The 12,010-nt window shown below is 59.0% G+C and overlaps 1 non-coding gene across 1 annotated transcript; it reads right to left on the reverse strand.

Moving 5' to 3' along the window:
* Nucleotides 1-8,980: 8,980 nt before the first annotated feature.
* Nucleotides 8,981-9,067, reverse strand: TRNASTOP-UCA (transfer RNA opal suppressor (anticodon UCA)). The gene has a single exon. It is a non-coding gene; the product is annotated as a tRNA-Sec (tRNA).
* Between the last annotated feature and the right edge of the window lie 2,943 nt (nucleotides 9,068-12,010).

A 12,010-nucleotide genomic window follows, 5' to 3' on the forward strand; every position in this document is an offset into this window, starting at 1 on the left:
CCTCGGGGACACAGGGGCGTGGGTCATTCTCCAGCTCCTCCATCACGGCCTCCACTCCCATACACTCGCGCCACAGCAACTAGGGCCTCCACCTCCGCGGCCCACTGCTCCATCAGCCCGCCGATCCGACTCTGGTAGTGACGGCAGATCCCCGCCGCCCGGGCCCTCAGCCATGCCGCTGTTCCAGACACCACCACTCGGTAGTCTCTGCAGAACTAGGTGGGGCGGACATCTCGGCAGTCGTGCTTTCCAGGAACGGGATGTCTGCAGAGTCCTGGCGTCCCTGCTTTTCTAGGCTGCACCTACATGCGTCCAGCCGCCATCGCGTCCCCCTTAGCTCTTTCCAGCCCCTCCTTTCTCGGGGCAGGGATTTGGCCTTCGCGCCTCTACTACTCGAGAAGACGCTCGAGCGGGAACTTTTCGCGCCAAAGATGGCGGCTTCTGAAATTTTCCTGCCGGATACCTCCGGCGGTAACAAGGCGCACCTCTACCTGACGGCAGAGCGGTAAGATCCTGTTTGTGACGCCAAGTTGTCGCGGGCGGGGAGGAGGGTGTCAGCACACTACGCTCACCCCTTCTGCTCGGGTCCGGCGGCTGCTGCTCAGTGGTGGCTCGAGCGGTGGGCCGGATCCCGGGGTTTCTCGAGCGGCACTCCTCGCCCGTGAGTGAAAGGGGGTTGTTGGGTGTGGGGATTGTTTATTGTCCGTGACGCCACCCACGGTTGTGGTGATTTCACCACCGCTGCTCGGTGTGGGGATCCCGGGGATGGTGATGCGGAGCAGCCAGGTGTTCTGTTGCCCCTCCGTGGGTAGGGGTTGGTGATCTCGGGGCCCGGTGATGGGCTTGGGAGGTGCAGGGCCTGGTGGTCGCGGGGACGCGGGGGCAGCGCTGTGCCTTGCGGCACTGTGGTACTCACTCAGCCTGAGACGTTGACACAGTTTTTACGGTAAACCAAACGGCTGGCAAGACGGTCCCACGGACGGCTGCGATTGCTCTCCCAGTAGGTGACGGTGATGTCCCTCTTCCTTGCACCTTTGTTTACTTGTTGGTTGCGATGGGGTCCACACCGGTAACCCGCTCCCCGGCTTCAAGTTGGACCGGAGGAGCTCTACACTTTGCCCGCAGGCGCTGGCCCTCAGAAACTGGTGCCCTGGCAGGTGGCGGTGTCTCTGCTGTACAGGTTGGGCTGTTGCCTTCAATCGGGACTTGGTTGTTGGGGGATCTACATCCCCTTCACTGACGGATTCGGCAAATTTGGCGACTCCTAGCCTTGCCGGGGTCCGAGAGGCCCCTGCCCTGGTGCTGACTGTCCTTCGGAACACTGCTCCAGACCGCCGGGCACACAGCCTCCGGGGTCCTTCCAGGAACTTCCAAACGGTCCCCCTCCAGACAGTCACCGCCGTTGCTGACCTTGCTGACCTGTCCTGCACACAGCTGGACTACTTCAGGCTTTGCACACTCCTTCTGTTGTTACCACTCTTGCTTTCCTCCTTTACAACTTTTCTCCTTCACTTTCACTTAGTTGTCTCAAGCTCCTCCTGAGCTCTAACTGCTCTCTAGCCCTCAGCTAGACCTCCATCTTCTTCAAACTCTACACTCTCACTCCCCCTGCCTGGTTTCTTTCCGCCTCCAGAGCTGTGATCTCCTCGGTGGGCGGAGCCAACTGCCTGGCCCACCCCCTGGTGTGAATCATCAGCCTCTGAAGGAAGGCAACAAGGATTTTTGGTTCAGCTTTGGTGTTCCTAACTGGGATGTAGGGTGTGGTGGTGTGTGACCTGTGTCCCCTGGCTTGCCCAGGGCGACACATTTGCATATAACATGGCAGCGATGCATTGTGGGAGATGAGGGAGAACCGGAGCCTCTCACCTCCCCGGAGCCGGACTGACCCTGGAGCTGATCCGGATACAGATTACAGCTTTGTGACCTATGAATTAAGTTTAGGAAATGTCGGAGTTAAAAGAATTAAAACTTATAATATTCAGACTTGTAGCTGAGCAAGCAATGCTGCAGTGTAAAGCATGGAGGAGGGACTAACCAACAGTCCAAGTCTCTCTCTCTAGGTTGCCCTGTCTCCATTTCTCAGCTCCTGTCTTCTCAACTCGACTCCTGTCTCAGCTCTTTGGCTCCTGTCTTCACTCCTCTGCTCCTGTCTCTGCTGCTCTGCTTCAGTCTCCACTCTTTGGCTTCTATGTCCACTGCTCTGCTCCTTTACTCGGTTCCTGTCTTTTTTTCTGTCTCTGCTGCTCAGCTCCTGTGTCCGCTGCTCGGCTCTTGTCTTCGCTGCTCAGCTCCTGTCTCCGCTTCTTGGCTCCTGTCTCCACTGCTCGGCTCCTGTCTCCGCTCCTTGGCTCCTGTCTCCGTTCCTTGGCTCCTCTCTCAGCTGCTCAGCACCTGTCTCCGCTCCTTGACTCCTGACTCCGCTGCTTGGCTCCTGTCTCCACTGTTCGGCTCCAGTCGCCGCTTCTTGGCTCCTGTCTCCACTGCTCGGCTCGCCTGTCTCCACTCCTTGGCTCCTGTCTCTGTTCCTTGGCTCCTCTCTCAGCTGCTCAGCACCTGTCTCCGCTCCTTGGCTCCTGACTCCGCTGCTCGGCTCCTGTCTCCACCTCTCGCTCCTCTCGCCGCTTTTTGGCTCCTGTCTCCGCTGCTCGGCTCCAATCTTTGCTCCTTGGCTCCTGTCTCCGCTGCTCAGTTCCTGTTTCCGCTGCTCGGCTCCTGTCTTCGCTCTTTGGCTCCTTTTTTCCGCTGCTCGGCTCCTGTCTACGCTCTTTGGCTCCTGTCTCTGCTGCTCGGCTTCTGTCTCCACTCCTTGACTCCTGTCTCCGCTCCTTGGCTCCTGTCTCCGCTGCTCGGCTCCTGTCTCCGCTGCTTGGCTCCTGTCTCCGCTGCTCGGCTCCTGTCTCCGCTGCTCAGCTCCTGTCTCCGCTGCTTGGCTCCTGTCTCCGCTGCTCGCTCCTGTCTCCGCTGCAAGGCTCCTGTCTCCGCTGCTCGGCTCTTGTCTCCGCTGCTCGGCTCCAGTCTTCGCTCCTAGGCTTCTGTGTCGCTGCTTGGCTCCTGTCTCCGCTGCTCGGCTCCTGTCTCTGCTGCTCGGCTCCTGTCTCCATTCTTTGGCTATTGTCTCCGCTGCTCACCTACTGTCTCAACTGCTCGGTTCTTGTCTCCTTTTCCATGACTCCTGTCTCCACTGCTCTTGGCTCCTTTCTTAGCTGCTCGGCTCCTGTCTTCGCTGCTTGGCTCCTGTCTGCACTGCTCGGCTCCTGTCTCAACTCATTGGCTCCTGTCTCCACTGCTAGGCTCCTGTTTTCGCTCCTTTGCTCCTGTCTCCGCTACTCGGCTCCTGTCTCTGCTGCTCGGCTCCTGTCTCCACTGCTCAGCTCCTGTCTCTACTCCTTGGTTCTTGTCTCCGCTGTTTGGCTCCTGTCTCCGCTCCTTGGCTCCTGTCTCCACTGCTCGGCTCCTGTCTCCGCTCCTTGGCTCCTATGTCCGCTGCTTGGCTTCTGTCTCCGCTGCTCGGCTCCTGTCTCTGCTGCTCGGCTCCTGTCTCCGCTCTTTGGCTCGTGTCTCCGCTGCTCGGCTACTGTCTCAACTGCTCGGCTCTTGTCTCCTTTCCATGACTCCTGTCTCCACTCCTTGGCTTCTGTCTCATCTGCTCTGCTCCTGTATCCGCTCCTTGGCTCCTGTCTTCGCTTATTGGTTCCTGTTTCTGCTCCTTGGCTCCTGTCTACACTGCTCGGCTCCTGTCTCCACTCTTTGGCTCCTGTCTCCACTGCTCAGCTCCTGTTTTCGCTCCTTTGCTCCTGTCTCCGCTATTCAGCTCCTGTCTCCGCTGCATGGCTCCTGTCTCCACTCCTTGGCTCCTGTCTCCGCTGTTTGGCTCCTGTCTCCGCTCCTTGGCTCCTGTCTCCGCTACTCAGCTCCTTTCTCCGATGCTCAGCTTCTGTCTCCGCTGCTTGGCTCCTGTCTCCGCTCCTTGGCTCCTGTCTCCACTGCTCGGCTCCTGTCTCCGCTACAAGGCTCCTGTCTCCGCTGCTCGGCTCTTGTCTCCGCTGCTCGGCTCCAGTCTTCGCTCCTAGGCTTCTGTGTCCGCTGCTTGGCTCCTGTCTCCGCTGCTCGGCTCCTGTCTCTGCTGCTCGGCTCCTGTCTCCGTTCTTTGGCTATTGTCTCCGCTGCTCACCTACTGTCTCAACTGCTCGGTTCTTGTTTCCTTTCCATGACTCCTGTCTCCACTGCTTGGCTCCTTTCTTAGCTGCTCGGCTCCTGTCTTCGCTGCTTGGCTCCTGTCTGCACTGCTCGGCTCCTGTCTCAACTCATTGGCTCCTGTCTCCACAGCTAGGCTCCTGTTTTCGCTCCTTTGCTCCTGTCTCCGCTACTCGGCTCCTGTCTCTGCTGCTCGGCTCCTGTCTCCACTGCTCAGCTCCTGTCTCTACTCCTTGGTTCTTGTCTCCGCTGTTTGGCTCCTGTCTCCGCTCCTTGGCTCCTGTCTCCACTGCTCGGCTCCTGTCTCCGCTCCTTGGCTCCTATGTCCGCTGCTTGGCTTCTGTCTCCGCTGCTCGGCTCCTGTCTCTGCTGCTCGGCTCCTGTCTCCGCTCTTTGGCTCGTGTCTCCGCTGCTCGGCTACTGTCTCAACTGCTCGGCTCTTGTCTCCTTTCCATGACTCCTGTCTCCACTCCTTGGCTTCTGTCTCATCTGCTCTGCTCCTGTATCCGCTCCTTGGCTCCTGTCTTCGCTTCTTGATTCCTGTTTCTGCTCCTTGGCTCCTGTCTACACTGCTCGGCTCCTGTCTCCACTCTTTGGCTCCTGTCTCCACTGCTCAGCTCCTGTTTTCGCTCCTTTGCTCCTGTCTCCGCTATTCAGCTCCTGTCTCCGCTGCATGGCTCCTGTCTCCACTCCTTGGCTCCTGTCTCCGCTGTTTGGCTCCTGTCTCCGCTCCTTGGCTCCTGTCTCCGCTACTCAGCTCCTTTCTCCGATGCTCAGCTTCTGTCTCCGCTGCTTGGCTCCTGTCTCCGCTCCTTGGCTCCTGTCTCCGCTCCTTGGCTCCTGTGTCCGCTGCTCGGCTTCTGTCTCCGCTGCTCGGCTCCTGTCTCTGCTGCTCGGCTACTGTCTCTGCTGCTCGGCTACTGTCTCAACTGCTCGGCTCTTGTCTCCTTTCCATGACTCCTGTCTCCACTCCTTGGCTTCTGTCTCATCTGCTCTGCTCCTGTATCCGCTCCTTGGCTCCTGTCTTCGCTTATTGGTTCCTGTTTCTGCTCCTTGGCTCCTGTCTACACTGCTCGGCTCCTGTCTCCACTCTTTGGCTCCTGTCTCCACTGCTCAGCTCCTGTTTTCGCTCCTTTGCTCCTGTCTCCGCTATTCAGCTCCTGTCTCCGCTGCATGGCTCCTGTCTCCACTCCTTGGCTCCTGTCTCCGCTGTTTGGCTCCTGTCTCCGCTCCTTGGCTCCTGTCTCCGCTACTCAGCTCCTTTCTCCGATGCTCAGCTTCTGTCTCCGCTGCTTGGCTCCTGTCTCCGCTCCTTGGCTCCTGTCTCCGCTCCTTGGCTCCTGTGTCCGCTGCTCGGCTTCTGTCTCCGCTGCTCGGCTCCTGTCTCTGCTGCTCGGCTACTGTCTCTGCTGCTCGGCTACTGTCTCCGCTCTTTGGCTCCTGTCTCCGCTGCTCGGCTACTGTCTCAACTGCTCGGCTCTTGTCTCCTTTCCATGACTCCTGTCTCCACTGCTTGGCTCCTGTCTCCGCTACTCGGCTCCTGTCTTCGCTGCTTTGTTCCTGTCTCCGCTCCTTGGCTCCTGTCTTCACTGCTCGGCTCCTGTCTCCACTCTTTGGCTCCTGTCTCCACTGCTCGGCTCCTGTCTCCGCTACTCGGCTCCTGTCTCCGCTGCTCGGCTCCTGTCTCTGCTGCTTGGCTCCTGTTTCTGCTCCTCGGCTCCTGTCTCCGCTGCTAGACTCCTGTCTCCGCTGCTTGGCTCCTGTCTCCGCTCCTTGGCTCCTGTGTCCACTGCTTGGCTTCTGTCTCCGCTGCTCGGCTCCTGTCTCCGCTGCTCAGCTCCTGTTCTTCTGCTCGGCTACTGTCTCCGCTCTTTGGCTCCTGTCTCCGCTGCTCAGCTCCTGTCTCCACTTTTGGCTCCTGCCTCCGCTGCTCGGCATGTCCCCGCTGCTCGGCATGTCTCCGCTCCTTGGCTCCTGTCTCCACTGCTCAGCTCCTGTCTCCTCTACTCAGCTCCTGTCTCCGCTGCTCAGCTCCTGTGTCCGCTGCTCGGCTCCTGTCTCCGCTCCTTGGCTCCTGTCTCCGCTCCTTGGCTCCTGACTCCGCTCCTTAGCTCCTGTCTTCGCTGCTCGTCTCCTGTGTCCGCTGCTTGGCTTCTTGCACTTTTGCTCAGCTTCTGTCTCTGCTCCTCCGCTCCTGTTCCGCTGCTCGGCTCCTGTCTTTACTGCTTAGCTCCTGTCTCTGCTGCTCAGCTCCTGTCTTCGCTGCTTGGTTCCTGTCTCCGCTCCTTGGCTCCTGTCTCCACTGCTCGGCTCCTGTTTCCGCTCTTTGGCTCCTGTCTCCACTGCTCGGCTCCTGTTTTCGCTCCTTTGCTCCTGTCTCCGCTATTCAGCTCCTGTCTCCGCTGCATGGCTCCTGTCTCCACTCCTTGGCTCCTGTCTCCGCTGTTTGGCTCCTGTCTCCGCTCCTTGGCTCCTGTCTCCGCTACTCAGCTCCTTTCTCCGATGCTCAGCTTCTGTCTCCGCTGCTTGGCTCCTGTCTCCGCTCCTTGGCTCCTGTCTCCGCTCCTTGGCTCCTGTGTCCGCTGCTCGGCTTCTGTCTCCGCTGCTCGGCTCCTGTCTCTGCTGCTCGGCTACTGTCTCTGCTGCTCGGCTACTGTCTCCGCTCTTTGGCTCCTGTCTCCGCTGCTCGGCTACTGTCTCAACTGCTCGGCTCTTGTCTCCTTTCCATGACTCCTGTCTCCACTGCTTGGCTCCTGTCTCCGCTACTCGGCTCCTGTCTTCGCTGCTTTGTTCCTGTCTCCGCTCCTTGGCTCCTGTCTTCACTGCTCGGCTCCTGTCTCCACTCTTTGGCTCCTGTCTCCACTGCTCGGCTCCTGTCTCCGCTACTCGGCTCCTGTCTCCGCTGCTCGGCTCCTGTCTCTGCTCCTCGGCTCCTGTCTCCGCTGCTAGACTCCTGTCTCCGCTGCTTGGCTCCTGTCTCCGCTCCTTGGCTCCTGTGTCCACTGCTTGGCTTCTGTCTCCGCTGCTCGGCTCCTGTCTCCGCTGCTCAGCTCCTGTTCTTCTGCTCGGCTACTGTCTCCGCTCTTTGGCTCCTGTCTCCGCTGCTCAGCTCCTGTCTCCACTTTTGGCTCCTGCCTCCGCTGCTCGGCATGTCCCCGCTGCTCGGCATGTCTCCGCTCCTTGGCTCCTGTCTCCACTGCTCAGCTCCTGTCTCCTCTACTCAGCTCCTGTCTCCGCTGCTCAGCTCCTGTGTCCGCTGCTCGGCTCCTGTCTCCGCTCCTTGGCTCCTGTCTCCGCTCCTTGGCTCCTGACTCCGCTCCTTAGCTCCTGTCTTCGCTGCTCGGCTCCTGTGTCCGCTGCTTGGCTTCTTGCACTTTTGCTCAGCTTCTGTCTCTGCTCCTTTGCTCCTGTTCCGCTGCTCGGCTCCTGTCTTTACTGCTTAGCTCCTGTCTCTGCTGCTCAGCTCCTGTCTTCGCTGCTTGGTTCCTGTCTCCGCTCCTTGGCTCCTGTCTCCACTGCTCGGCTCCTGTTTCCGCTCTTTGGCTCCTGTCTCCACTGCTCGGCTCCTGTCTCCGCTCCTTGGTTCCTGTCTCCGCTACTCGGCTCCTGTCTCCACTCTTTGGTTCCTGTCTCCGCTCCTTGGCTCCTGTCTTCGCTTCTCGGCTCCTGTCTCTGCTGCTCGGCTCCTGTCTCCATTGCTCAGCTCCTGTCTCCGCTCCTTGGCTCCTGTCACAGCTACCCGGTTTCTGTCTCCACTCCTTGGCTCCTGTCTCCACTCCTTGGCTCCTGTCTCATCTGCTCTGCTCCTGTATCCGCTCCTTGGCTCCTGTCTCCGCTGCTCGGCTCCTGTCTCCGCTGCTCGGCTCCTGTCTCTGCTACTCGGCTCCTGTCTCCGCTGCTTGGCTCCTGTCTCATCTGCTCTGCTCCTGTCTCCGCTCCTTGGCTCCTGTCTCCGCTGCTCGGCTCCTGTCTCCGCTGCTCGGCTCCTGTCTCCGCTGCTCGACTCCTGTCTCTGCTGCTCTTCTGCTGTATCCGTTCCTTGGCTCCTGTCTCCGCTCCTTGGCTCTTGTCTCCGCTTCTTGGCTCCTGTCTCCGCTCTTCGGCTCCTGTCTCCGCTGCTCGGCTCCTGTCTCCGCTCCTTGGCTCCTGTCTCCACTGCTCGGCTCCTGTCTCCGCTGCTCGGCTCCTGTCTCCGCTCCTTGGCTCCTGTCTCCACTGCTCGGCTCCTGTCTCCGCTGCTCGGCTCCTGTCTCCGCTGCTTGGCTCCTGTCTCCGCTCTTCGGCTCCTGTCTTTGCTGCTCGGCTCCTGTCTCCGCTCCTTGGCTCCTGTCTCCGCTGCTCGGTTCCTGTCTCTGCTCCTCGGCTCCTGTCTCTGCTCCTCGGCTCCTGTCTCCGCTGCTCGGCTCCTGTCTCCACTGACTGCAAGCTATGTGAGTATTTGTCACCGGTCAGGTCGCTCCTGAGCAGGGTGCAGTGCAGCAGTGACTACGATCTCAGATGGCGGCACAGTCAGATCTCCTGCTGTAGGAGGATTGTGCCGTCTCCTTAGAGACAGCACCGGATCAGTGATCTTCTTGCACGGTCTGAGAGCAGATTGTGATTGTAACAACCTAAGATCTGTCTGAATCCCACCCCTGGATCAGCCTGAATAAAAACCTATGTCGTGCTGCAGGAATCGGCATCCGACCATAACTTACATTTTTCCCATTGGTCATAAAAGGTTAAATTTTGATATTCTGTGATAATGAAAGACTCTGCCCAAAACGTGAGAGACAGAGACACGGAGCGCCCAGAGGGTGGAATTGAACCACTCTGTCCCTAGACAGCTGCAGGTGTGAAGCCGGCACCCCAGACCACTGAGGATCATCTGGGCAGGAGATCTGTGATCACCGGATCCTATTTATGGAGGACTCTGCAGTCACAAGTGAAGTTACGGAGATTATTAATATTTCATTATTTATTATTTAGGGAAATGTGAAAATCAATGTGAGAAATATCAGGAGATAATGGCTCTGAATCTCTGGCTCCGATCACGGCTGGATATCGCTGTGGAGCATTTCCATAGTATTTGCATATAACAGGGCAGCGATGCATTGTGGAAGATGAGGGAGCACCGGAGCCTCTCACCTCCCCGGAGCCGGACTGACCCTGGAGCTGATCCGGATACAGATTACAGCTTTGTGACCTATGAATTAAGTTTAGGAAATGTCGGAGTTAAAAGAATTAAAACTTATAATATTCAGACTTGTAGCTGAGCAAGCAATGCTGCAGTGTAAAGCATGGAGGAGGGACTAACCAGCAGTCCAAGTCACTCTCTCTAGGTTGCCCTGTCTCCATTTCTCAGCTCCTGTCTTCTCAACTCGATTCCTGTCTCAGCTCTTTGGCTCCTGTCTTCACTCCTCTGCTCCTGTCTCTGCTGCTCTGCTTCAGTCTCCACTCTTTGACTTCTATGTCCACTGCTCTGCTCCTTTACTCGGTTCCTGTCTTTTTTTCTGTCTCTGCTGCTCAGCTCCTGTGTCCGCTGCTCGGCTCCTGTCTCCGCTCTTTGGCTCCTGTCTCCGCTGCTCGGCTCCTGTCTACGCTCTTTGGCTCCTGTCTCTGCTGCTCGGCTTCTGTCTCCGCTGCTCGGCTCCTGTCTTTGCTCCTTGGCTCCTGTCTCCGCTGCTCAGCTCCTGTCTCCGCTGCTCGGCTCCTGTCTCTGCTGCTCGTCTCCTGTCTCCGCTGCTCATCTCTTGTCTTCGCTGCTCGGCTCCTGTCTCCGCTTCTTGGCTCCTGTCTCCACTGCTCGGTTCCTGTCTCCGCTCCTTGGCTCCTGTCTCCGTTCCTTGGCTCCTCTCTCAGCTGCTCAGCACCTGTCTCCACTCCTTGACTCCTGACTCCGCTGCTTGGCTCCTTTCTCCACTGTTCGGCTCCAGTCGCCGCTTCTTGGCTCCTGTCTCCACTGCTCGGCTCCTGTCTCCGCTCCTTGGCTCCTGTCTCTGTTCCTTGGCTCCTCTCTCAGCTGCTCAGCACCTGTCTCCGCTCCTTGGCTCCTGACTCCGCTGCTCGGCTCCTGTCTCCACCTCTCGGCTCCTCTCGCCGCTTTTTGGCTCCTGTCTCCGCTGCTCGGCTCCTGTCTCTACTGCTCGGCTCCTGTCTCCGCTGCTCGGCTCCAGTCTTTGCTCCTTGGCTCCTGTCTCCGCTGCTCAGCTCCTGTTTCCGCTGCTCGGCTCCTGTCTTCGCTCTTTGGCTCCTTTTTTCCGCTGCTCGGCTCCTGTCTCCACTCCTTGACTCCTGTCTCCGCTCCTTGGCTCCTGTCTCCGCTGCTCGGCTCCTGTCTCCGCTGCTTGGCTCCTGTCTCCGCTGCTCGGCTCCTGTCTCCGCTGCAAGGCTCCTGTCTCCGCTGCTCGGCTCTTGTCTCCGCTGCGCGGCTCCTGTCTTTGCTCCTTGGCTTCTGTGTCCGCTGCTTGGCTCCTGTCTCCGCTGCTCGACTCCTGTCTCTGCTGCTCGGCTCCTGTCTCTGTTCTTTGGCTATTGTCTCCGCTGCTCACCTACTGTCTCAACTGCTCGGCTCTTGTCTCCTTTCCATGACTCCTGTCTCCACTGCTTGGCTCCTTTCTTAGCTGCTCGGCTCCTGTCTTCGCTGCTTGGCTCCTGTCTGCAGTGCTCGGCTCCTGTCTCAACTCTTTGGCTCCTGTCTCCACTGCTAGGCTCCTGTTTTCGCTCCTTTGCTCCTGTCTCCGCTACTCGGCTCCTGTCTCCGCTGCTCGGCTCCTGTCTCCACTGCTCAGCTCCTGTCTCTACTCCTTGGTTCTTGTCTCCGCTGTTTGGCTCTTGTCTCCGCTCCTTGGCTCCTGTCTCCACTGCTCGGCTCCTGTCTCCGCTCCTTGGCTCCTATGTCCGCTGCTTGGCTTCTGTCTCCGCTGCTCGGCTCCTGTCTCTGCTGCTCGGTTCCTGTCTCCGCTCTTTGGCTCGTGTCTCCGCTGCTCGGCTACTGTCTCAACTGCTCGGCTCTTGTCTCCTTTCCATGACTCCTGTCTCCACTGCTTGGCTCCTTTCTTCGCTGCTCGGCTCCTGTCTTCGCTTCTTGGTTCCTGTTTCTGCTCCTTGGCTCCTGTCTACACTGCTCGGCTCCTGTCTCCACTCTTTGGCTCCTGTCTCCACTGCTCGGCTCCTGTTTTCGCTCCTTTGCTTCTGTCTCCGCTACACGGCTCCTGTCTCCGCTGCACGGCTCCTGTCTCCACTCCTTGGCTCCTGTCTCAGCTGTTTGGCTCCTGTCTCCGCTCCTTGGCTCCTGTCTCCGCTACTCAGCTCCTGTCTCCGATGCTCAGCTTCTGTCTCCGCTCCTTGGCTCCTGTCTCCGCTCCTTGGCTCCTGTGTCCGCTGCTCGGCTTCTGTCTCCGCTGCTCGTCTCCTGTCTCTGCTGCTCGGCTACTGTCTCTGCTGCTCGGCTACTGTCTCCGCTCTTTGGCTCCTGTCTCCGCTGCTCGGCTACTGTCTCAACTGCTCGGCTCTTGTCTCCTTTCCATGACTCTTGTCTCCACTGCTTGGCTCCTGTCTCCGCTACTCGGCTCCTGTCTTCGCTGCTTTGTTCCTGTCTCCGCTCCTTGGCTCCTGTCTTCACTGCTCGGCTCCTGTCTCCTTTCTTTGGCTCCTGTCTCCACTGCTCGGCTCCTGTCTCCGCTACTCGGCTCCTGTCTCCACCGCTTAGCTTCTGTCTCCGCTGCTTGGCTCCTCTCTCCGCTCCTTGGCTCCTGTGTCCACTGCTTGGCTTCTGTCTCCGCTGCTCGGCTCCTGTCTCCGCTGCTCGGCTCCTGTTCTTCTGCTCGGCTACTGT

Source organism: Anomaloglossus baeobatrachus, chromosome 6 (assembly GCF_048569485.1).
Source record: "Anomaloglossus baeobatrachus isolate aAnoBae1 chromosome 6, aAnoBae1.hap1, whole genome shotgun sequence".
Taxonomy (NCBI): domain Eukaryota; kingdom Metazoa; phylum Chordata; class Amphibia; order Anura; family Aromobatidae; genus Anomaloglossus; species Anomaloglossus baeobatrachus.